Here is a 26274-nt window from a genome sequence, read left to right as displayed (position 1 = left end):
GTGTAGGTAACAAGGGGACGTGCTCCCACTGTGGTCCGAGTGACATTAAATGCCCTCAGTGCCACCTAGAGATACTATGGTGTCGCCTTTGTGTTCTCCAGCAGCCTTGGAGCCAGGGGCCACAGGATGTGACGAACCCTTTACAGACACCACTTTGTGCAGCATGGGCTCGCCACGACCCAGGTCTAAATGATGCAGCAAAGTCGGCCTCTGCCTTCACTCTTCCTGGGGACGTCGGTGAGACCAAAAGATGCGGACAACCCCCAGGTGCCACTTCAGGGCCTGGTCCCCAAAGGGAGAGTCCTGGTCAGGGGCCAGGCACCCAGAGAGTGGTCGGGGAGGGGGGACGACAGTGGCCGCTCAGGGGCAGGGCGCTCACTTGGACTCAGATGTAGAATGTGTCTGGACGTCCCTGGTGGGTACAGGGCAGGAACCAGCTCCTGGTGCCTGGAAGGCCAGAAAGGGTGTTTGAAATGAATGAATGGATGATAATCCAGAGCACAAGGGGAGGGCGCCGTGGTGGCCGGGAGGCATGGCCCGACAAGGCAGAGAAGTCCGTGCTGCTTACGCACCAGGCTTGTTCTCATTATCACTCTTGAGCCCGTCTGGCAGCCCCCGTCTGGCAGCCCAGCACCTCGTCCCGATGGACCACTGCCCCTGGGAAAACAATATTTTCCCTGCTCGAAGGCTGAAACCATTCTGCCTCACGTACAGATGGCACAGGGAGTTTGAGTCAGCGTGCAGACGTGCTTGGGAGTCTGGTTTTGCCATTTACCAGCGTGTGATGCAGGACACCCACTTCCCTCTTGGGGCCTCAGTTGCTACACCATGAGCAAACCGTGTATAAGGATGTCCCAGTCCAAGGACTGCTGTGACGCTCCCATGTGACCATTGATGCAAAGGACCTGCTACATAGAAGGTGCTCACAGCGTCAGGCAGATGCTGCATCCAGACCATGAGGGTCCGGAGCCAGGTCCCTGCGTCCCTCGACGATCCTGTCCCTGGGGCCCCTGTGACTTGTGTACCAGGGGAACAAGTGGCAGGTTCTGTCAGTTCTGAGACCTGATATTTTCACGGCATGCTCGCGCTGCCATAGCAAATACCCCAGACTGGGCGGCTTAGACCATAGGTATTCATTTCTCAGGGTTCTGGAGGCTGGGAGTCTGAGATCCAGGCGGGGCTGAGGCTGGTTCCTGCAGAGCCCTCTCTCCTGGGTGTGTAGATATCATCTTTATCCGGGTCCTCTTGTGGTTGTCCCTCTGTGTATGTCTGTCTCCTCATCTTCTAGGACTCCAGTCCTTTGGGATCAGGGCCAATCCTAATGACCTCATTTTGATTTAATTACCTCTTTCAAGACCCTATATCCAAATACATCCGCATTCTGAGGTGCTGGGGGTGGGGGTAGGACTTGAACATATGGATTTTGAGGGACATCATTTAGCCTGTAACATCCTGCCTAGAAACAGGTGCTCTGGTCCCTCCTTCCATCAAGTCCCATGGGTGTGATGCAGTGGCCAAGGGAAACACCACACGGGCAGTGGTTTGATCCCAGCTGGGGAACCTGTCTTTGAACTCTTTGCAGCACAGGAGCCAGCCCCCTGCTGGGGCGAGTAGTTTGAGGTGTCAGTCTGTGTCATCTGACCACTGGAATGCCCAGGTGACCCGCCCCAGGAAGTGCTCCCTGTTGGGAAACCTGGGAGTCAACAGCGTCAGTTGAGGGTGTCGGGGGCTCTCAGGAGCAGGTGCCTCTTCCAAAAGACACCCCAGCAAATATCGAGAAACCTTTGGGTGGAGTTACAGGTGGACAAGTGTCATGCTGTCATTTGTGTTCCAGAAAGATCCCCTCGGGGGTAGATGTGAGCTGCACCGAGGAGCAGGGAACCTCTTCTGGGCCCCATGCAGGAGTCGGGCCCAAGACTGGGGCTTGGGGCAGGGCTGTGCTGCATGTGGGAATTAGTGTCGGGACTGGAGACCGACTTGGGGCGTACAGCTGCGGATGTTACTGGGACACAAGGAGAGTGGGGAGACCAGGATGGCCCCGTGTATTCGGGCTCAGCTACTAGCGTGTAGAGCGCAACCGAGATCAGTCCTGGGAGTTGGCCGTTTGTCTGAAGTCGAGACTGTGATTCTTGGTTGGATAGATGTATCCATCTGGAGGGGAGGAGAAAGGTCATGTCGGAGGCGCCAGGGCGATGACGTTCTGGTGGGGGCAGGCGGGTCAGGAGCGGACCCTGTGTGGCTGACTGTAGGCCTGATGGAAGCAGCTGTGAGGCACAGACGCGAACAGCTGTCCGTTGCCGCAGCTTTATGATCTAGCCAGAAAGCCCAGGTCCCCGAGCACAGCCCCCCTGTCGTCTGGTCGGGGTGGGCGAGCAGTCTATTGTCAACGCGTTTGCCATCAGGGACTGATTAGCTGCAGCGGGAGGTCTGCGCAGTGTGCAATCCCCACACCGGCTGCGGGCGCCATGGTTACGGCATCGGACCCCGTGACTGCTTCCGAGAAGGCCCGCTCCGCTGCTCACTGCGGCTAACAGGAGGGGCTCCGGGGGCCCCGGCTGAGCCCGGCCCCCTGTCCACCCTCTGCCAGGCCAGTTCTTTGCACACGGCCTGCTTCCGTGTCCCCCAAAGTAACCAGCACGTTCGCCCCTCTTTCCCAGGTGCAGCGAGGCCTCTGGCAAGGGTTGGGGAGAATCCTAGACTTCAGACACAGGACTGCTGGGAGCCAGTGTCCTGTCCTGCCCTACCCCCAACCCCCCCCCCCCCCCCCGCTAGGACCCCTGTGGGACAGACGAGTCAGGGCTGTTTTTGGGGTGCTGCGTGGAGGTCCTTAGGGGGGACACTTAGGGCCCCCTTTCCAGGAAGATGGCAGAAGGGGGGACTGCTGTGAGTGCGTGATGTGAGAGAGAAATGTTGGCGCCACCCACACAAAGGGTGGGCTTTCAAGCACGGACTCCCCCTCCCCGGGGGGTGTGCGGGAGCTGGGAGCCCCGAGCTGGAGCAGGACTGTCCCCGGGCGGCTGTAGCACCGACCCGCGCTGGGGCCTCCCCGTCACGTCCGCTCTGCAAGCGGCCTCTCCGGGGTGCACACTGGCTTCCTGTCGCTCGGCGCTCCGCGGTCTTCCATCGCCAGCCTGGGCACCTGCCACTCCATTCCGCTGCGTCACTTCCTGTCCTGTTGCTAGGCGCTCCGCGGTCTTCCATCGCCAGCCTGGGCACCTGTCACTCCATTCCTCTGCGTCACTTCCTGTCCTATCGCTCGGCGCTCCGCGGTCTTCCGTCACCAGCTTCGGCACCAGTCGTCCATCTTCGCTCGCTCTCGTCACTGCGTCACTTCCCGTCCTGTGCCTCGGCGCTCTGCAGCCTTCCGTCACTAGCTTCGGCACCTGTCACTCCATTCCGCTGCGTCACTTCCTGTCCTGTTGCTAGGCGCTCCGCGGTCTTCCATCAGCAGCCTGGGCACCTGTCACTCCATTCCTCTGCGTCACTTCCTGTCCTGTCGCTATCGGCACCTGTCGCTCCGTCCCTCTGCGTCACTTCCGTCCATTCGATCGGCGATCTTCCATCACCAGCTTCGGCACCTGTCGTGCATCTCCGTCTGTTCCCGTGTCTGCGTTCGTTGCGCTGCGTCACTTCCTGTCCGTCTCCCTACAAGTTGCCCGATCTCGTCCGGCGGCCCTTTGGCGCCCTCCGACCGGGCTTGGACCGCTCGGCGCCATGTATCCCCACCCAGTGCCCGCCCACCACCGCTCGGCACCGCCCGTCACCACTCGGGTCCCTCCGTCCGCGGTTCGTGTGTGTGTGTGTGTGTGTGTGTGTGTGTGTGTGTGTGTGTCTCTCTCTCTCCCCCTCTCTCCCCCTCTCCTCTCTCTCTCCTCTCTCTCCCCCTCTCCTCTCTCTCTCCTCTCTCTCTCCCTCTCCTCTCTCTCTCTGTCCTTGGTCCCTGGCGCCTCCCTCTGGCCCTTCGTCCAGGCTCGGCTCCCTCCGTGCGCACTTCGTGTGGCCTTGGCCCTTGTTCTCCGTGACTGCGCTGTCCTGCCAGCTCTCCTCCCTGGGCACGCGGGTGTTGTCGCGGGTGTGCACGGACTCCTGCACATGCATGGCACGCGGCCACCCCGCCTTCCTGCCCCCCTGTGCGTGCACGCAGGCAGCGGGGCAGGAGTGGGTCGGGGCTCGCGGCACCGTCCCTGAAGCAGGGCCGGTCAGCCTGCGCAGTCGCACGGAGCACCGTGTCCCGCGTCACTTCTTGACCCAGGGCCCCCTTGGAAAGGCCTTTCCCACTACGACGGTGTAAACCCTGATGCCCTCCACTTCTTGGACAACTGCTACTGTTCTTTCTTGTACACCTGCAGTCCTGCCGCAGAGCGTGTACGCGTGATACACGCAGTTGTACATCCGCGGCTCTGATGGGGCGTGTGTACACGTGATATACGGGGTTGTACATCTGCGGTCCCGCACGAGCGTGTGTACATGCGAGATACCCTGCTAACCTGTGGTTGTACACTTGCGGTCCTGCCAGAGCATGTGTACACGTGACATATGCGGTTGTCCATCTGCGGTCCTGCCGGAGCGCGTGCACATGGGAGATACCCGGTTGTACATCCACAGTCCTGGTGGAACGCGTGTAACGTGCGACCCACCACTAACCTGTGGTTGTACATCCGTGGTTCGGACGGAGCTCATGTACGAGGCTCACCTGTGGTTGTACATCCGCGGTCCGTGAGAGGCCGGCTGTGCAGCTCATCTCCCTAATTTTCTCTCTAGCATTCTCAGATCTCTCTTCCTATTTGCAATATTATCTCACTTTTATGCTAAAACCATGCATGTTTTTAGCTCTGTCTGCTGTATTTTCCTTCTTCTGTGAATCTGTGGATACCATGCCGAGGCACGTGGTCTCTCACACTTGTGAGCTGTCGGTCCTGATCCATCTGACAAGTCCTAGGTTAACTGGTGGCGATTTCTTAGCGGCACACGAACCCTGCAATGCGCGGTAGTGTCCTGGATGCAGTGAGGCGCTCTTAACTGTGGTTGTAAATTTGCTTTATTGCCTGCGAGGCCTCGTCACGTCTCACTGCCCATTTTTTGTTCCTGCCATTCCTTTGGGTGTTTCCTAGGTATTATTATTCATTTTTCTCTGAAATTACGATCCAATTATTACATTCTGAAAATAAGTCTGACTGGGGTTTTTATTAACATTGCGTTAGTCTAAGAAGTGACATTTATATGAAATCTTACCATGAAAAACACTGTCTTCACAAGGATACAATGTGTGTATGTGTGTTCCTTCAGAGGGTGTTAAGGAAACTGTCCTTTCTACTTGTTCTGTCCATATTTACTGGACGTCTACTATGGGGCAGGCCCTGTCCTCGCACTGGGGATACAGGATAAACCTAGCAGACAAGATCTCTGCACTCAGATCTTTGCTTACCTTCACAGCATAAAGACACTGTTCCCCTGTTGTCTGCTGGCTGGTTTTACCTTTCACGTTTATTTAAGTTGATTTACTTCTTCAGAGAGAGAACGAGTGGGGAAGGGGCAGAGAGAAAGGGAGACCGAGAATCCCAAGCAGGCTCCACGCTGTCGGTGCAGACCCCGACGTGGGGCTCGATCCACAAACCATGAGATCGTGACTGCAGCCAAAACCAGGAGGTGGTCGCTCAGTTGACTGAGCCACCCAGGCAGCCCTACCTTTCGCATTTAGATCCACAAATCACCTTTTTATTAATCATTTTACTCCATGTAGATGGTCAGTTGATTAAACACCACTTACTGAAAAAGCTACTTTTCTTCAGTGCTCAACAGTGGTTCACACTGTAATAAATCAAGTGCTCATATATGTTTGGTTCTAGACCTATTTCAACAGTAGATCAGCTTTGCTTTCCCTCACACTCGATCAGGAGTTGGTGAGAAGGAAGGGAGCCAAGAATGACTCCACAGTCTGATCCTGAGAAACGAGTGGCAGGTGTCCATAGGGAGGAAGGCACTGGCAGGAACAGATTGGAGGCTTAAGCTAGACGTGGGGGACTTGAGGCATCTCTCAGACACCAAAGTGAAGAGGTCGGGTAGGCAAGTGCATATAACACAATCAAATTCTGTCTCTGAGAACCATTACCTTTACAAAATCTCTATGTAATGTTTTGCTTTGCGTTCTTTTGTTGAATAACCACATCACTGTTTCTTTTCATGTCATTGATAATAGTTGGCAATTTAATCCATTTTAAGTGTCTAATTTTGTGGCATTAATTACGTTCGTAGTGTTTTACATCCTTCACCATTACTTCCAAAACTTTTTCACTGCCCCCAGCAAAACTGTCCCTATTAAGCAATTACTCTCAATTCTTCCCTCCCCAACCCCTGGCCACCTCTGATGTCCTTTCTGTCTCCATGAAGTAGCTTTTCCTAGATATTTCATATAAATTGAATCGCATAATCCATTTCGTGTCTGGCTTCTTTCACTGAGTATGTTTTTCAGGTTTGTCCACGTATGTATCTCATACCTTCATCATTCTTTAGGGCTGAATAATTGTCCACCGCATGTACATAGCACAACTTGTGTATCCATTCATGTACTGTGAACACTGGGTGAATCCCAATGCTCTGAATGTTCACATACAAGTGTCTACTTGAGTTCCTGTTTGCAATCCTTGTGGGTACATCCCCAGGAATGCAATTGCAAGGTCATGTGGAAAATCTAACTTTTTGAGGAAAACCCAAACTCTTTTCCACAGTGCCCGCATCATTTTACCTTGTTACTAGGAATGCATATGGTTTCAGTTTCTCCATATTCCAATACAGGTTTATTCTCTCCAAACTCATTTTATATTTTTGTTGACATTTTTAACACTATAGTCCTTTTGTCACTGTTTTCCTTTGACTAATGACCAATGATCAGCATCTTTATGTGCTTATTGGCCCTCTGTATAGATCTTCTTTGAAGAAATGTCTGTTGGTCTTTTGCCCAGTTTCATATTGAATTGTCTTTTGGGGCACCTGGGTGGCTCAGTCGGTTAAGCATCCAACTGAGGTCATGATCTCACAGTTCATGAGTTCAAGCCCCGTGTCAGGCTCTCTGCTGTCAGTGAGGACTCCACTTCAGATCCTGTGTCCCCCTCTCTCTGCCCCTCCCCTGCTTGGGTGCGTGTGCTCTCTAAAATATTAATAAAATAGGGGTGCCTGGGTAGTTCAGTTGGTTAAGCGTCTGACTTCGCCTCAGGTCATGATCTCGTGGTTCGTGACTTTGGGCCCGCGTCAGGCTCTGTGTTGACAGCTCAGAGCCTGGAGCCTGCTTTGGATTCTGTGTCCCGCTCTCTCTCTGCCCCTCCCCTGCTTGTGCTCTTTCTCTCTGAAAAGTAAATAAGCATTAAAAAAAATTGTCTTTTTGTTGTTGTAGGCATTTTTTATATATTCTGGACGTGTTCCATATCTGCCTTATCAGATAGATTACGTCCAAATATTTCTCCCTGTTTTTTCTTTTTGAGATTTTTAAAAAAAACTTAGATTTTTTATTTTTTCAGTTTATTTTTGAGAGAGAGAGGGAGGGAGGGAAAGCAGGGGAGGGGCAGAGAGAATCCTGCACTGTCAGCACAGAACCCTGTGTGGGGCTCGAACTTATAAACCGAGAGATCATGACCTGAGCCAAAAATCAAGACTGAGCTTAACCAACTGAGCCACCCTGGGGCCCCAAGATTTTCTTCTTAAGTAATCTCTACACCCAACATGGGGCTCGAACTCACAACCCTGAGATCAAGAGTCCTACGCTCCACCAACTGAGCCAGCCATGTGCTGCTTTGTATTGCTTAAATCTCCTGACCGTGTCCTTTGTAGCAGAGTATTTAATTTTAGTAAGTTGAATCTATTTTTCCTTTCTCTGCCTCTGCGTTTGGTGCCATATTTAAGAAAGCTGCCCAATTCAAGGTCGTGAAGGTCTTTCCTATGCTTTCTTCTCACGGTTTTGTAGTTGTGGCTCTGAAATGTAGGTCTTTGATCCATTTTGAGTAAATATTTGTATGGTGTAAATTGTCAGAATCAACTGGCCATAACTCGAGGTTTTTTTTCCTGGGCTGTCAATTCTCTATTTTAAAAAAGAACTTGGGGGCACCTGGGGGGGGCTCAGTTGGTTGAGCCTCTGACTTCGGCTCAGGTCATGATCTCACAGTTTGTGGGTTCAAGCCCCGCGTCAGGCTCTGTGCTAACAGCTCAGAGCCTGGATCCGGCTTTGGATTCTGTGTCTCCCTCTCTCTCTGCTCCTCCCTCGCTCATACTCTGTCTCTCTCTGTCTGTCTGTCTCTCTCTCTCTCTCTCTCTCAAAAATAACATAAAAATAATAAAGAACTTGGTTAAACCATAATCTACATACAATATACATAATTTAAGTGTCCAGTTTTGATATCTGACCAATTTTTTTTAAAGCTTAAGATTTTTGAGAGCGACACAGCACAGGTGGGGAGAGACAGAGAGAGTGGGAGAGAGATTCCCAAGCAGGCCCCGTGCTGCCAGCACAGAACCTGAGGTGGGGCTCAAACTCTCGAACCTGTGAGATCATGACCTGAGCTGCAACCAAGAGTCAGCTGCTCAGCCGACTGAGCCTCCCAGGCACCCCGATATCTGAAAAATATAACTACAATGAAAATACAGAATACTTCTGTCACCACAGTCTTCTCCCCTCCACCCCCCCCTCCCCCCACCGACCCTGACCTTCCCAATTGTCCCCAGCACCACCGAGCAAATAGTGATCTGTTTTCTGTCACTGAAGGTTAGATTTATCTTATCCAGAGTTTCATACATGTTGAATTATATATATTCTTTTCTGTCTGGCTTTTGCACAACATATCAATTTTGATACTCGTGGATATTATGTGTGTCCATTTTTAATAGATGTGTAATGTTACACTGTATAGATATATTGATGTTTTTTTTTTTTTTCCAAGTTTGGCTATTATGAATAAAACTGCTGTAAACATTTACATACACATGCATGTGCACATATATTTCATTTGTTTTGGCAACCCTAAAAGTAGAATTGCGAGTTCATTTCCTTTTTTAACTTTCATTTTTTTTTGAGAGAGGGCACGTGTGCGTCTGTGCATGCACGAGTGGGGGAAGGGCAGAGCCAGAATCCTAAGTAGGCCCTGTGCTGTCAGCGTAGAGCCCAACGCGGGGCTCGATCTCACAAATCACGAATCAGGACCCGAATCGAAACAAAGAGTCAGACACTTAACCAACTGGGCCATCCGGGCGCCCCCTGGATTTTAACTTTTAAAAGAAGCTGATGAAAGTAGTTTTGCAAAGTATGAGCACCGCTCCCATGAGCAGCGTAGGAGAGTCCCCACTGCTCCAAAGCCTCGCCACGTGGCAGTCTGTCTTTTTCATTGTAGTCATTCACGTGGGTGTTTAGTGGGATCTCGTGGTTTTAATTTGGATGTCTCTGGCGACTAATAAGTTGAGCATTTCTGTGTGCTTACTGGGCAACCGTGTATTTTTTGGGAAGTGTCTTCCCATCATCTTGGGGACTTGTTTGTGTTTTTGTGGAAACAGTTCTGTGTATATTCTGTATCAAAAGTTGTGAAGTATGCGTCTCCACTGTGCGTGCACATACGGACACACACAGGGCATATTTTATCCCATGTTTCTCCTACATGTTTGATTCTATGATCGTGTACGTGGCCCATTTGGAATTTATGTCGTGCACCGTGTGGAGCAAGGATCAACGTTATTTTTTTGGCCATATGGATGTCCACTTTCCCCATCACTTTCTGTTGAAAGGCCCATGTTTTCCCACATCGGACTGTCCTGGAGCCTTCGTCAAACAGGAGTTGATCCTGTAAGTGTGGGTCAGTCCCAGATTCTCTGTCCGTCTCCACTGACCTGTGTAGGGCACTCGAGTGGCTCTGCACCATGTCCACAAAGGGCAGGCTGAAGTGGAGTCGGAGACAAGTCTTGGCACAATGCGTGGCGGTCCTTCTAGAAGGTGACCCACCTACTCCAGACAGGTGGCCCAGGGCAGAGCTCTGACCTCGTTCCCCCTGTCTGTTTCGCAGAAGGCTCGCTGTCCTGGGGAGGCTGATGAGTCCGTGTGTCATCCGCCTCCCTAGGACGGGACCTCCCACGGAGCACCCACCCCTTCGCTGCAGTGCTGTCTCTAGTAAGGGACGGGCTTGAAACCTGCTCTCCAAATGGTGCCTTAGTTGCTGGTCAGAGTCCACTTGGTGAGGCTGAGTGCAAGTGCATTAAAACAGACGGTGAGCTCGGGGCGCCTGGGTGGCTCAGTTGGTTAGGCGACCGACTTCGGCTCAGGTCATGATCTCCCAGTTTGTGACTTCGAGCTCCGCGTGGGGCTCTGTGCTGACAGTTCGGAGCCTGGAGCCTGCTTCGGATTCTGTGTCTCCCTCTCTCCCTGCCCCTGTCCGGCTCACGCTCTGTGTCTCTCAATGATAAATAAATGTTAAAAAAACAAAATAAAAAACAGTGAGTGCAGACCGGCACGTGTGGTGTGGGCTCCCTCTCTGTGCTCCAATGTCTCCGTCTCCCTCAGCCTCGGACGCCCCAGGAGGGGGTGTCCTGCTGCTGTACCTGACCCTGCACATGGAGCTGACCCCCCCCCCCCCCATACTGCCCTGCACTGGGTGCGCTCCCAGCTGAGCAGGAAAGCCATAGTAGCCGCCACCGTGATGCCTCAAGTGCATATGGTGAACGTTTTCTTTTTGTAATTTTTTGGGTAAAGAGCATCTGAATCCAGCTTTAACTCATGGTCTAGAACTAGCAATAAAGAGACGAAGTTAATGTGAACTCGTGGGGCCTCTGAGCTGGCCCAGTGCGGTGCTGTGGAGACGCAGACCGGAAACGGTGCGTCCATGTCTAGGTGGTGAGTGCCCACGTGGTGCCATGGGAGTCTGTCCCGTCCGTGGCCTGAAGCCGTGTCCCCTGCGGTGTTCCCAGGTTTTCACTCTGGGCGTGTGGCCTGGGTGCCATCCCTGCTAAACACCCTACAGGCCCAAGCGTCCTGCTGGTCGTACACAAGAGGGACACAGCCTCCAGCGCCGGCACAGCCAGTCCCACCTTGCAGGGTGACCTACTGCTCACGACTGTTCCAGACTCTTCCAGTGCGAGAGGCACGTGCACAAGCGGAGCTCGGCTCCCCAGGGAGCACTTTCAGGATGGGGACTCGGGGCTCTCCCACAGCAGTTCCCCAGAAGGGGCCTTCCCGTTAGGAGAGAATGTGTGTGATGCTGGGGAGGGGACAAGGAACTCTGGCCTGGCTTTAGGAATCCAAACTCGGGGCCTGGGGGGCTCAGTCGGCAGGCGTCTGACTCTGGATGTCAACTCCGGTCATGATCTCCTAGTCTGTGGGTTCGAGTCCCGTGACGGAGTCTGCGGTGACAGCACAGAGCCTGCTTGGTTCTCCGCCACCCTGAACCCATGTGTCTCTCTCTCTTCCAAAACAAAACAAACATTTAGAAGAAATAACAAACTCTGCAATTACCCTGTGTCCTGCTCTGTGCCACAGTGTCCCCTGAGAAGGTGGGTGTCTGCAGCCCACAGTCAACAGACCACGCAGGGGTGGGAGAGTAAGCCGGCACTTCCCTTACCTCCTATGAATCCCTGCTGCGTCTGCGTGGTCCTGGACACTGAGGGCGGCGGTCACGGTATCTGTGCCTCAGCCAGTGGACGGGGTATGTTCTAGGAAGGGAGAAGGTGGGACTCCCCCCCCCCCCCCCCCCCCCCTCCCCAGGGTCTCCTGAGCACAGGGGATGTGGGACCCGGGGCCCTGGTTAGTGGCAGGACGTGAGAAAAGGGTAAAGTGGTTGGTATGCGGTCATCGTGTGACTGGCGGGAGAAGAAACAGTTGACACGTGGGGGTGAATGCTGGGGACAGGGCCGTGATCCTCACCTGCCTTTCACCTGTGGGACACCTGGCCCAGCCTATCCTCCCAGGATTTTCTAGCATCCTCGTCAGCTTCCTGGAACCCCTGGTGTACAGATCACAGTACAACAAAGGGGGCCAGACGTCAAGCTGGGTGCACGGTCGTGTACTTTGCTGCTTCAGCCAAGAGTGCAGTCTTTTCTGGCCTGCAGCTGCCCCCTGGGAGCAGGAAGCCCCGGACGTGACCCAAACGAGACAGGTGGACAGGCGGCCGGTCTCTGCAGGAGCAGCTGAGCACATGCTTCTGAGCAGCCCCCCAAAGCCTGCCTTTCTTGCTGTGCTGGGACCCTGTGTGCCCCTCCGCCCCCCACCCCCCCCGGCCCCCAGGCTCGGGCAGCTGCGATCCAGCCTTGTCTCTGTGGTCTGCAAGGTTCTCTGGGTGCCAGGGTGCCACGAGGGGCTTGGCCGTGGCCTCGGGGACACTTCCCTGCGCAGCACGGGGGGCATGTATCAGGGTACAGTAACACCGTACTTTCCATCCTGTGGACGTCGGGCTTCACAACAGCCGCTCCGTCCTCGGGGTCCCGCCGTCCTCGGGGTCCCGCGTGTCCGGGCCTGTGAGTGTAGAGCAGTAGACAGGTCAGCAGGGTTGGGAGCGGAGCCAGAAGACAGGAGGGTCTGGACACTGGCAACCTCCAGTCGAGGGGGAGAGGACGGGGGGCAGGGGCCTGGGAACGACGCTGCACCTTGACGGCACGGCCACCGTGAAAGAGAATGTGCTGTCTCCCTCATGCACGCTTCTGTCCCGTGTCCTGGCCACGGAACTGGACTTTGATCTCACCTGACCTGTTCCTAGCTGCCCCTGCGGGGGGCGGGTGTGTGTGTCACGTGGACCTGGCCCCTCCGCCCCTCGGCCCCTCGGCCCCTCCTCGCAATCCCGACCTGTCTTCTGCACCTCCCCCAACACCACCCCTGCACACGACCCCAACCTGTCTCCTCCCCCCTCTCCCTCTACCACCCCTGGTCGGCCAACTGTCCCCATTCTCAGATATAGGGACGGGGCTCAGACAACAACCAGCTCCAGACACCAGCAGCTGGAGGCAGTGTAGACCCTGTACCCAGGCTCCCGCAAGCCAGTGCGGAGATGAGCTGGGGTGCGAGCAGCCGGGCCTCCCTGGGCCCTGTGACCCTGCGAATGCAGGAGAGCTGAGCATTCCAACCTGAGAACAAATGCACCGTCACCGTGGCCAGCACGTACCCGGCCCGGTCCTGCCAGGGCACAGGTCCGAGGTCCAGGTGCACCAGGCGGGAGCAGGTGCCCCCCACGTGCACCTGCCCCCCACGTGCACCTGCCTACTGCAGCCCCCTGCAGACACTCCTGTCCCTTGACCTACCACCTTCCAATGCTTGTCCACTGGGCCCTTGTCACCTGTAGCGTCACTTCTGCTCAGGTGCTCGTCCCTGCGGTCCACCCACCCTGCACAGGCTGTGTACCAGCAGCCCTTTGATGCCTCGCGTCGCACGTGTCCTAAGAAAGAAACCAACCCTCCCTTGCCCAGGAGCCCTCGAGTGCTGCTGGCCTCTGTACTGGGGACTTGCCTGCTAGGCCGGCTTCCTCTGTGACGCTCCAGGGACACGGTGCCGATACCTCACGAGCTCCTACGGCCTCCAGTGCCGTGTCTGTGTCCAGAACAGCACCCCTACCTCGGTCTGCCTTTCAGCGGAGGGTCCCTGCTCACCGGGGAGCCACCCAGGTGCGCCTGGGTGTCCGATTAGGGTCTCTGAACAAGAGCCCTCTTCTCTCCGACCCCGTGCGTTTGGTGCCCCCGCGGCCCTGGGAAGTCAGCCCGCCGTGCTGGCCGCTCCTTCAGAGTCTCTGCCCGCAGAGCTCCCACAGCCAAAGTGACCGTCTCTGGTCATGGGCAGTCCGTGCTGTTCCCTCCAACTTTTGCAGGAACTTCCCTCTTTCTGGAATATTCTCCCGTCTGTGCCTCTCCCACTTCATCAAACTCCCGAATAGCAGTCCAATCTCCGCTTTCCCAGGGGCCTTTGCACGCAGTTGTTACTTTACCGTTGTCACTGTGTGCCACAACCCCAACGTGTCCGCGGTCACCCCCTGCTACACCCACTGGCTCGCTCTTCCTTCTAAGGGGACAGGCTGCCTTTCCGGTTACTTCCAAGGAGGCGTCTTGCTCCTCAGCTGCTTTGCAGGACAGGCTGCTGGTGCACGTCCTGCGAGTGGGGAGGAGGAGTCGGGGCCCCCCGAGCAGGCTGCCGGGGATGTCGACAGTTGGAACTCACACTCCTCATAGGGCTGGCCTGGCCCGGGTGACTCCGCTCCTCACAGGGCCCCGTGTGCCACACAGGAAGGGGACGCAGCCCCTGCACGGTGCCTGGGCCAGGTTACTAACGGGGCTCTTGCACACTGGCCCAGAGCGGAAATTCCCATCAACACCCTCAAGAAGAGGGAGGCGGGTGTAAGGGATCCTACTGGCCCAGCACGCTGCCCCGGAAACAGGGACGCCGAGTCCCACCCAGACTGTTCCAATCCCTGCTGCCTGTACTGAAGCCGATGGGAGGGGTGGCATCCCCGACCGACCGCTGCTCCTCTGATTAGACCCGGTCGCTGGGTACATGCCTGGCCGGCACGCGCTCAGCCTGTGTCACTCGTGGGGAGCGGGAGGGGTCTGGTTGGACCAGGACGGTGGTCAGAGGGCAGGGGAAGGGTGTGCCCCGCGGTGTCACTGCCCGGGGACCTGGAACAGGGCTGTCTTCACCTGCAGAGGCTGAATCCTCACGGTGGGGGGTGAGAGGCTAACATCAGGCCTGGGAGCCCCACCTGATGTCCGCTGGGTAGGGGGCACCGTCAGAGCTCCCTCATGGCCACGACACAACAGGTCTGTGAATGAGGCCGAGGGGAAGTCTGCCAGCCAGATGAGAAGCTGAAGCCAGGAGCCCTCAGGGTCACCAGGGTCAAGAGAACAAGGTCAAAATGGCAGGAGGTATGAGCCGTGGGGCCTGAGTCTTTATCGACATTCGGGCACAACCTGGCTGTGAGTTCGTGGGGCAAGTGACCCAGGAACGGAGGTTTCATCCGCGCATTGTGCGATGTGACCCTCAGAACGGTGCTGGGCGGTGGGCAGGAAGCCCCCGGCCCCAGATCTGTGCATACGTGCGTGTGTAGACACGCCTGATGCGTCTACATAACATGCAGTTGATTAAACCCTAACCCCCTCCCCACACCTCCCACCTGTCCTAACAGCAGGGACCTCCATGGCTGTTTCCAACAACATACACGTCAGCTGCTGTGCACACAGACCATGCGCCCCACACCCCTCCGCACACGGGCGGACCGTGGGCGCCCGCGCCCCTCCGCAGACGGAGAAGGAGCCCGTGTTAGGAGGGCGGGGATGTGTCCTTTCACACTGGAAGGGACAAGAAATGGGTCGAGCTCAAAGACGTCTGTGTGACACGCAGCTCCCACCTTGAGCCTGGTGTTTCCAGGAGCCGCGGGCCTCGGGGACTTGCTGGGGACAGCCTCCATTCCAAATGGGGAGTCCAGATCCGGCGTCCTGCAGGTTCCCCCATCCTGCAGCCCTGCCGTTTCCAGGGGGCCTGGACACCTGCCTCCCATCCTGGACTGCACGGCTGCTTCTGTGGGCGGGACCCAGTGCTGCGTGGGGGCCGCGGGGATGGGAGCCTGCATTGTAGGGTTAGCACCGGGGCAGGATTTAAGTCTAAGGTGGGAGCTTAGGGTTCGGGTTCGGCCCTGCATAAACTCCAGGTCTGGGTTTGTGGTTAAGGCAGGTCTCAGGTCAGGGGCCAGGGGTTTATAAGGCTCATGAGGCTGACAGTGTTGTATGGGTTGCAACTTCTGTGGATCTTCGGCTGTTCAGGGTGAGGATGAGAGTTATGAGTGAGGGCTAGGGCCACGGGAAAGTGACGGAGGTCAGTGTCAAAGTCAGAACTACGGTCAGAGCTCAGTGTCCCTGAGATGCCAGGGCTCGCATGTCTTGCGCCCCCTGCGACACGTCTCTTCCCAAACGTTGTTAAAGACCCACTAAGGAGGGTCTCACGTGGACATAACCTTGTGTTGCAGGGCTACCCTGAACGGGATCAGGTGCCATCTGCAGTCCCATCGAGGACACACTGTGACCTACCTGCGGATCTTCTCCTCTGGATGGAGCACCGACCCATAGGAGAGACCAGGGCCTGGTGGCACTACCCACCCCTCCCAGCACCTCTCCTGGCATCGGACCGTGGACACTGGCCTGCTGTACCCACTATGTGGTCGCCGAGTCTAGGTGGGTCACAGTGGGGTCCCTAAAGTCACCCCAAAGGATCCTTCACTCTGCCCCTCCCGAGTCTCTGGCTAGGAAATCTCTGTCCCATGACTCTACCCTTCTCTCCTCCTCTGACCTCACCCTCCCTACGCCGGAGCCCCTGTTTTAGTGACAGCACCACCGAGTCTGGGGGCAGTGACCTGCCCACGGGATGTCCGGAATGCTCTCCCTGGACTGCTATTTCTAGGAGCCCAGGGCACACGAGCCTGTAAACCCCAGGGTGGGAGAGGGCTGGGGGAGGCGAGGCACCACGGTCACCTGCTCTGCTCACTCAGTAAATGCAGCTTTGTCCCCTCGGTGAAGCTCCACTTTGGGGTTTCTTGGGGGAGGGGTGCTATAATCCTGCCTCAGACACCGAGGACACCGCTGCTCTGTATTCTCAGCTTCTCCTGCTTGTACCCATTAGTCTGGGGCCCATCGAGCCAGACACGGTTGTCACAGGGGGTGGGCTGCAGGCTGAGGGCAGCTGAGAGGTGAGGCTCCCGAGGAGAAGAAATTAGGACAACAGTGTCAGCAGGGACTAGGACAACAGGGACCGTGTGAGGATGACCCATCACCCACACAAACACACACTTGTACCAGAGAATCGACAAGAATTTTTGCAGCTAAGGCTAGAATGACCAAATACACTCCTTGGGGCCACACTGTGGCAATGCGTCAGAGGGCACGTCCAGGCCTTGGGCAGAGGACGGAAAAGCCTCAGTCTCTGCCTCCCTGCGGGGTGGGAGTGGGGCATGCCTACCGATCAGGACCGCATCTTGGCGGGGGGGGGGGGGGGGGCATGCCTACCGATCAGGACCGCATCTTCAGGGGTGGGGGGCCGTGCCTACCGATCAGGATCGCATCTTCCGGGGGGGGGGGCCGTGCCTACCGATCAGGACCGCATCTTCTGGGGGGGGGGGGGCTGTGCCTACCGATCAGGACCGCATCTTGGGGGGAGGGCCGTGCCTACTGATCAGGACCGCATCTTCCGGGGGGAGGGGGCATGCCTACCGATCAGGACCGCATCTTCGGGGGGGGGGGGTGGTGGCGGGGCAGGCCTACCGATCAGGACCGCATCTTCCGGGGGGAGGGGGTGGCGGGGCAGGCCTACCGATCAGGACCGCATCTTCCGGGGGGGGGGGGGGGGGTGGCGGGGCAGGCCTACCGATCAGGACCGCATCTTGGGGGGGCAGGCCTACCGATCAGGACCGCATCTTCCGGGGGGGGGGGGGTGGCGGGGCAGGCCTACCGATCAGGACCGCATCTTCCGGGGGGGGGGTGGCGGGGCAGGCCTACCGATCAGGACCGCATCTTCCGGAGGGGGGGTGGGGGGCCGTGCCTACCGATCAGGACCGCATCTTCCGGGGGGGGGGGGGCGTGCCTACCGATCAGGACCGCATCTTCTGGGGGGGGGGGCTGTGCCTACCGATCAGGACCGCATCTTGGGGGGAGGGCCGTGCTTACCGATCAGGACCGCATCTTCCGGGGGGAGGGGGCATGCCTACCGATCAGGACCGCATCTTCGGGGGGGGGGGGTGGTGGCGGGGCAGGCCTACCGATCAGGACCGCATCTTCCGGAGGGGGGGTGGGGGGCCGTGCCTACCGATCAGGACCGCATCTTCCGGGGGGGGGGGGTGGCGGGGCAGGCCTACGGATCAGGACCGCATCTTCCGGGGGGGGGTGGCGGGGCAGGCCTACCGATCAGGACCGCATCTTCCGGGGGGAGGGGGCATGCCTACCGATCAGGACCGCATCTTCCGGGGGGGGGTGGCGGGGCAGGCCTACCGATCAGGACCGCATCTTCCGGGGGGGGGGGGTGGCGGCGGGGCAGGCCTACCGATCAGGACCGCATCTTCCGGGGGGGGGGGTGGCGGGGCAGGCCTACCGATCAGGACCGCATCTTCCGGGGGGGGGGGGGGCATGCCTACCGATCAGGACCACATCTTCCGGGGGGGGGGGGGCCGTGCCTACCGATCAGGACCGCATCTTCCGGGGGTGGGGGGCCGTGCCTACCGATCAGGACCGCATCTTTGGGGGGGGGGGCGTGCCTACCGATCAGGACCGCATCTTCCGAGGGGGGGCGGTGGGGCGTGCCTACCGATCAGGACCGCATCTTGGGGGGGCATGCCTACCAATCAGGGCCGCATCTTCGGGGGGGGGGGGTGGCGGGGCATGCCTACCGATCAGGACCGCATCTTGGGGGGGGGCGTGCCTACTGATCAGGACCGCATCTTCCAGGGGGGTGGGGGGCATGTCTACATATCAGGACTGCATCTTTGGGGCTGCCTGCAGGGCCACTGGGGTGCCAGCTGTCACAGCCGCTCCTTCCCCTTCCTTGCAGAGCGCAAGTCCCTGGGGCCAGCCCCGCACACGCCACGTGGTCACCCGACTGAGCGGGGCAGAAAGGCTGTGTGGGCTTCTGGGGAGGATGAGGGGGCCGGCAGCCCCTTCACAGCCAGGTGGTGCTGCTGCTGGTGTGTAAACCCCGACCTGGGGGTTCCCCCTTTTGCACCGCAAGGGCCTGACTTCAGCACTGATGGCTGCGCACACGGCCAGCCACCAGCTGAGCCGTGGGGGCTCCTCTGTTTAGAGCGCTGGGGGGGGGGGCGGATTTTCATGACGGACCGTTTGGGCTGTGTGGTCTCGCTCCTGCCACACTTCAAATCCCTGTGTGTGGCACACGTTTATTCTTGAAGTACAGTCGAATGCTTTGCTGAGCCAGCCAGGTGCCCCAGTAAGTGTATTTCAAGTAGAGGCGGATGCTCTGTGGACTGGGCCCACCGGGCACCCCAGATTCCTGGATGTAAAGAGTGAAACTCTACGCCTGCACCCCTGCGGCCCCCAGGCAGGTGGAGCCGCTGTCTCCAGCTGTGTGGCCCCAGGTGTGCCGTGTAACTGCCGCTTCCTACAAGTGATAAACTTTTCTCCCCCGTTCAATGTTTCCTGAGGGCTGTTCCTGAAAGGCGTGTTGCGGTCACGAAGCAGTACAAGGGCTGGTCCAGCCACAACACCGCTGGTTACAAATCTCTGAAAGTCTCATCGAAATACTTCCACTCTCGGGGCGCCTGCGTGGCTCAGTCGGTTAAGCGTCCGACTCCGGCTCAGGTCACGATCTCACCGTTGGTCAGTTTGAATCCCCAGTCGGGCTTCTGCTAACAGCGTGGAGCCCACTTTGGATCCTCTGTCTCCCTGTCTTTCTGCCCCTCCCCTGGTCGCGCACTCTCCCTCAAAAGTAAATAAACATTAAAATAAATACTTCCCCCTTTTAAGACTTCTGAAAACACGGGCAACGCCTGAAAAAGCCTATATTTTATCGCTTTTTTCCTCGCAAATTCTTAAGGCGTCCTCATCATTTAACATGACCGTGAAATAACCTAGGCGTCTTACGTCTATGAAATTGCTTCGAAGAACAGATTACACTGCTTTTAAAAATTCAGCTTGAGAGGCTGGCCAGTAGAATTTCATACCTAAACCTTCAGGAACTTGACTTGGACTTATACTTAGGTCCGCTTTATTTGGAGAAACCTAGAGGAAAACCCTGAATGTGTGGAGCGGGTACTTGCCCTGTTTTACCGTGTGCACGCCCTGACTGCCCTGACGGCTGGCACAACTGGGAACAGGACTCAAGGCACCACTGTGGGCTCAGTACCTCACACAGGTTTCCCCTTCCTGCGGGGAATGTGGGTACCCTCCTCGGTTAGGGAGACGGTGACAGGGCCCTCACTAAAGAGGACGGGGGTGGGGGGCTCAAGAGGGAGCCATCACTCTCCGTGCTCGTTGCAGCGGGAGCACTCAGTTAGGGACCCCAGATGCAAGTCTCAACAGGAAGACTCATCCCTTACAGATCCCAGCAGGGGAAGGGGCACCCTGCACCTACCAGGAGGAACCCCCACCCCTGCAGGTCAACCAGGCAGAAAGTGTCATCTCAAGTCTTGATTCTGTCCAAAGTTTCTTCCAGAACAACCCCTGCCAACTTACTGCTTCTCCACACAGCAGAACCCTTGTTTGTTGGGCTTGTCCACAGTTTTGCTTCCTTGTCCCAAGTCACAGTTCTCTTACTCCCAGACAAACCCTTTTTCGCTGGTAAAATAACTTACTTTAAAGGTTAACGTTAGTGTATTAAAGCAGGGGTTTTTGTTTTGGGTTAAAAACTGTTATAAAAGGATTACAAAACTGTAAGTAAAAGGATTCCTATAGTTCAGATACGTCCTGTCTTACACGAAAATGTTTAACTAGAATATTCGTTTGAATGCGAACTGCCAAGAAGTGAACGCCACCCCCTGTCCCATGCAGGTGTACTTTGCACAAAGTTCTGCTTGAAATCAGCTAGACGGCTGGTGACGCCTAAGAATGTATTGCAATGGGGTCAAAGTGGGCATCTCTGGTCCTTCCAAAGGGTGCGCAGAGAGTCACAGGTGGTCCCGTTCAGCATCCTGACACCTGTGGGCACCGCTCTGCCAGGCCATCGTCACCTGGTGGGGCCAGGCTTCCTACTTGTCACGCCTGGGGACCCGGTCTGGCTGTTTGGTTAGGCTTGGAACTCTGGGCTTCTGACATGAGAGAGCGCCGGGCATGGGGGGGGGGGGGTTACTCTCAGACGTTATAGCGAGCACCGGAGGCGGGGGGTTACGCTCAGACATTAGAGCGAGCGCTGGGGAGTTACTCTCAGATGTTAGAGCGAGCACCCGGTTGGGGGGGGGGGTTACTCACAGATGTTACAGTGAGCGCTGGACTCGGGGAGGGGGTTACTCTCAGATGTTAGACCGAGCGCCGGGCTGGGGGTGTTACTCTCAGACGTTAGAGTGAGTGCTTGGTGGGGGGGGGGGTTACTCTCAGACGTTAGAGCAAGTGCCGGGCTGGGTGGGGGGGGGTGTTACTCTCAGATGTTAGACCGAGTGCAGGGCTGGGGGGGGTTACTCTCAGACATTAGAGCGAGCGCCGGGCTTGGGGGGGGTTACTCTCAGACGTTACAGCGAGTCCCGGGGTGGGGGGGGGTTACTCAGACGTTACAGTGAGCGCCGGGGGGCGGGGGCAGTTACTCTCAGACGTTAGAACAAGTGCAGGGCTGGGGGGGGGGATTAAAGACATTACAGCGAGCGCTGGGCTGGGGGGGTTATTGACAGACGTTAGAGCAAGTGCCGGGCTGGGTGGGGGGGGGTGTTACTCTCAGATGTTAGACCGAGTGCAGGGCTGGGGGGGGTTACTCTCAGACGTTAGAGCGAGCGCCGGGCTTGGGGGGGGTTACTCTCAGACGTTACAGCGAGTCCCAGGGTGGGGGGGGGTTACTCAGACGTTACAGTGAGCGCCGGGGGGCGGGGGCGGTTACTCTGACGTTAGAACAAGTGCAGGGCTGGTGGGGGGATTAAAGACGTTACAGCGAGCGCTGTGCTGGGGGGGTTATTGACAGACGTTAGAGCAAGTGCCGGGCTGGGTGGGGGGGGTGTTACTCTCAGATGTTAGACCGAGTGCAGGGCTGGGGGGAGGGGTTACTCTCAGACGTTAGAGCGAGCGCCGGGCTTGGGGGGGGGTTACTCTCAGATGCGTGAGAGAGCGCCAGGTGGTGGTGGGGGGATTACTCTCAGATATTAGAGCGTGCTCTGGGTGGGGGGGGGGTTACTCTCAGACGTTAGAGCGAGCGCCGGTTTGGGGGGGGTTACTCTCAGATGTTAGAGCAAACGCCAGGGTGGGGGGGGGTTACAGATGTTACAGCAAGCGCCGGGCTGGGGGGGGGGTGTTACTCTCAGATGTTAGAGCGAGTGCCAGGGAGTTACTCTCAGATGTTAGAGCGAGCAACGGGTTGGGGGGGGTTACTCTCAGATGTTAGAGCGCCGGGGGAGTTACTCTCAGATGTTACAGAGAGCGCCGGGGGAGTTACTCTCAGACGTTAGAGTGAGCGCGGCGGGGGGGGGGGGGGGGGGGGGGGAGTTACTCTCAGACATTAGAGCAAGAGCCGGGGAGTTACTCTCAGATGTTAGAGCGAGCACCCGGTTGGGGGGGGGGGTTACTCTCAGATGTTAGAGCGAGCGCTGGGAGAGTTACTCTCAGACGTTAGAGCGAGCGCCAGGGAGTTACTCTCAGATGTTAGAGAGAGGGCCCAGTTGGGGCGGAGGGGTTATTCACAGACATTAGAGGGAGCGCCAGGCTGGGGGGGGAGGGTTACTCTCAGATGTTAGAGCGAGCGCGGGGTGGGGGGTTACTCTCAGATGTTAGAGCAAACGCCAGGGTGGGGGGGTTACAGACGTTACAGCGAGCGCCAGGCTGGGGGGGGTGTTACTCTCAGATGTTAGAGCGAGCGCTGAGGTAGTTACTCTCAGACATTAGAGCGAGCGCCGGGGGAATCACTCTCAGATGTTAGAGCAAGCACCCGGTTGGGGGGGTTACTCTCAGATGTTAGAGTGAGCACTGGGGGAGTTACTCTCAGACATTAGAGCGAGTGCCGGGGAGTTACTCTCAGACGTTAGAGAGAGGGCCCGGTTGCGGGGGGAGGGGTTATTCACAGACATTAGAGGGAGCGCCGGGATGGGGCGGGAGGGTTACTCTCAGATGTTAGAGCGAGCACCGGGTTGGGGGGTGTTACTCTCAGACATTAGAGCGAGTGCAGGGCTGGGGGGGTTACTCTCAGACGTTAGAGCGAGTGCAGGGCTGGGGGGGGTTACTCTCAGACGTTAGAGCGAGTGCAGGGCTGGGGGGGTTACTCTCAGACGTTAGAGCGAGTGCAGGGCTGGGGGGGTTACTCTCAGACGTTAGAGCGAGTGCAGGGCTGGGGGGGGTTACTCTCAGACGTTAGAGCGAGTGCAGGGCTGGGGGGGTTACTCTCAGACGTTAGAGCGAGCACCGGTTTGGGGGGGGGTTACTCTCAGATGTTAGAGCGAGGGCCCGGTTGGGGCGGAGGGGTTATTCACAGACATTAGAGGGAGCGCCAGGCTGGGGGGGGGGGGAGGGTTACTCTCAGATGTTAGAGCGAGTGCTGGGTGGGGGGGGGTTACTCTCAGATGTTAGAGCAAACGCCAGGGTGGGGGGGGGTTTATAGACGTTACAGCGAGCGCCGGGCTGGGGGGGGTGTTACTCTCAGATGTTAGAGCGAGCACCGGGTTGGGGGGGGTTACTCTCAGACGTTAGAGCGAGTGCAGGGCTGGGGGGGTTACTCTCAGACGTTAGAGCGAGTGCAGGGCTGGGGGGTTACTCTCAGACGTTAGAGCGAGTGCAGGGCTGGGGGGGGTTACTCTCAGACGTTAGAGCGAGTGCAGGGCTGGGGGGGGTTACTCTCCGACGTTAGAGCGAGTGCAGGGCTGGGGGGGTTACTCTCAGACGTTAGAGCGAGCACCGGTTTGGGGGGGGGTGGTTACTCTCAGATGTTAGAGCGAGCGCGCCGGAGGAGTTACACTGAGACATTAGAGCGAGCGCCGGGGAGTTACTCTCAGATGTTAGAGCGAGCGCCAAGCTGGGGGGGGGGGTGGTTACAAATGTTACAGCGAGCGCCGGGCTGGGGGGGGGTGGTTACTCTCAGATGTTAGAGCGAGCGCTGGGGGAGTTACTCTCAGACATTAGAGCGAGCGCCGGGGGAATCACTCTCAGATGTTAGAGCGAGCACCGGGTTGGGGGGGGGTTACTCTCAGAAGTTAGAGCGAGCGCCGGGGGAGTTACTCTCAGACATTAGAGCGAGTGCCGGGGGAATCACTCTCAGATGTTAGAGTGAGCGCCAAGCTGGGGGGGGGGGTGGTTACAAATGTTACAGCGAGCGCCGGGCTGGGGGCGGGGGGTGGTTACTCTCAGATGTTAGAGCGAGCGCCGGGGAGTTACTCTCAGACATTAGAGCGAGCGCCGGGGGAATCACTCTCAGATGTTAGAGTGAGCGCCGGGTTGGGGGGGGGGGCGGTTACTCTCAGACGGAAGGATCTGGGGGACAGCGTAAGCCCGTGCAACTTTGACCCGCCCGTTTCGACAATTACGCAGGACAGACCGTTAGGGATCTGCTGAAACCCGAAAAGAGAAGTGGGGTGCACCCCGCGCAGGAAACCCACTGTCCTCCCCAAAAAGGAAACCAACACACCGGCCGGTGACTGCGGCACAGCCTGGTCCCACTGCCGCTCTGTGGAAAGTGCTTTGCGCAACCAGACAAGGCAGCTCAGGAACGAAGGCACGTCAGTGTCACAACAAAGGCCATTCCCCCCCCCCCCCCCACCCCAGGATACCTGCAGCCAGCAAGAAAAAGATAACAACGGGGCTGACCTTCCTGTGAGCCGAGACTGCGCCCCGGGCTGCCACGCTGGCAGGTGTCGCCCAGGTGGGCTCCCGCGCCCGCGGGTGTCAGGCGCCATGAGGCCTGAGCCCCGGACCCTGCGCCAGGGTCCCTAATGACGGCCCGGCCCACGTCCCGTGTCCCCAGTCGTGCCCGTGAACCCGCAACCTTCCCTGGGCCGGGCCTGATTCAGGTCGGGAATAGGGCATCTGAGCTTCGAGTCCCTAAAGACGCCTCTGGGGAGTTCAACGTGCCCTGTGGGGCCCTGGCTCCAGGGACCCGCCCACCGCCCGCGTCCTGGGCCCGCGTCGTGCTGCCCAGGGTCCCAGGAGACTCTGGGAAGGAGACCCCAGCCTCCCACACCACCCCAGACCCTCCATTCCAGCCCATCCCCGCCTAAGGCCCCACCGGCCCTCCCACGGCGCCCCCACAGCCGGTTGGAGCCCCGACCCCAACTAAAGACCCCGGCTACCCCCCGCCCCGCCCCCCAACCTTCACTCCTCCCAAATGAGGACCCTGGGCCTCCCCCTGTCCCTCCCGCGGCGCCCCTGGATTGTCCATTCCTGCCCCGCCCCTATTTAAGGACCGCGGCCGGCCGCCAGCTCCCCCGCCCCTCCCCCTGCTCACTGGTCCCTCCTAGCTGGTGCCCCACCCCCACCACAACCCCGGGCGTCTCCCCAGCCAGCCCAGTTCGTGGCCTGCCCCCAGTCGCCCCCTTCCCGATCACCCCTGGAGGTTGCACTAAAGTCCCGGTCCTACCTGCCGCCGCCCGGCGCGGCCCGCTCGCTCCCATTCCGTCCCGCCGCTCGGTCCTCAGCCTCGGCTCCCCGACTGAGTCTACGCGCCGAGCGGCCCTCGAGCCCTCCCTCGGGCCTTCGGATTCTTCCGTCAGTTTTCGGCCACCATCGCTCGACATCGGCTCAGCTTCGGCTCTTTCCGCTCAGTCTCCGCCCTTTCCATCCTCCCTCGTCGCTGCCCGCCGCCACTCGGCTGTCCCCGTTGATGATCGGCACCGCGCACGGCCTCGGCCCTCTTCCCATCCCGCGGTCTTTCGGTCGCGTGCCCATTCTCGGTCTTGACCCAGGGAAGACCCTTGGCCGCTCTCTTTCAGTGCGGGGGATCTGCGCAGGCGCTCTGCGGTTTCTCCCATCTGGGGTGAATTCTCACATTCTCGGAAGATGCTGTCTCAGGAAACTACACCATGATGGTCTCAAGCGAGGGGTCAGGGCAGAGGGGTAGGGGTGATATCACGAACAGACAGCAAGGGTCAGATAGGGAAAGGGTTGGGTTTAGGCTATAAGCTTTAGGCTTAGGTTTTAGGTGCACGTTTTGGGTTGGGTTAGGACTCAAATCGTTTTAGGTTGGGGTTTGGAGTTATGGGGTACGGGGTAGAGGTTAGGGTTTGGATGAGGATTAGGGTCCAGGTTACAGTTCTGGGTTGAGGGTTAGGGTTAGGAATAGGGCCTGGGCACCGTCGACCCCAATCCGCCTGAAGTGATAGGATTTTCCATAGCGCTGATATCAGGGCTCGGTGAAGAGTGTGTTAGGGTTAGCGTTCTGTTTTTATTTTTTTATTTTTTATTAAAAAAATTTTTTTTAACGTTTATTTTTTTTTTAAGACAGAGAGAGCATGAACGGGGGGAGGGTCAGGGAGAGAGGGAGGCACAGAATCCGAAGCAGGCTCCAGGCTCCGAGCTGTCAGCACAGAGCCTGACGCGGGGCTCGAACTCACGACCGTGAGATCGTGACCTGAGCCGAAGTCAGATGCTCAGCCGACTGAGCCACCCAGGCGCCCCAGGGTTAGCGTTCTGATGCAGGGTCTGACCGAGTTGTGAGCCTGCCTTATGTCGGGC

The 26274-nt window shown here is 57.7% G+C and overlaps 1 long non-coding RNA gene across 2 annotated transcripts; it reads right to left on the bottom strand.

Annotated features, from left to right (window-relative positions):
• Positions 1 to 1118: 1118 nt before the first annotated feature.
• On the bottom strand, positions 1119 to 25282 carry LOC122236292. 2 transcript variants are annotated; one of them, XR_006214371.1, is made up of 5 exons: positions 25181 to 25282; positions 12390 to 12472; positions 11885 to 11963; positions 11583 to 11673; positions 1119 to 2151 (listed from the first exon to the last, which is right to left on the bottom strand). It is a non-coding gene; the product is annotated as an uncharacterized LOC122236292 (long non-coding RNA). The 2 variants fall into 2 exon arrangements; XR_006214372.1 differs by lacking the exons at positions 1119 to 2151; positions 11583 to 11673 and having other exon boundaries at positions 11707 to 11963.
• Positions 25283 to 26274: the final 992 nt, after the last annotated feature.

This window comes from Panthera tigris (assembly GCF_018350195.1).
Source record: "Panthera tigris isolate Pti1 chromosome X unlocalized genomic scaffold, P.tigris_Pti1_mat1.1 chrX_random_Un_scaffold_87, whole genome shotgun sequence".
NCBI lineage: Eukaryota > Metazoa > Chordata > Mammalia > Carnivora > Felidae > Panthera > Panthera tigris.
This window is presented reverse-complemented; position numbering and strand designations above follow the sequence as displayed.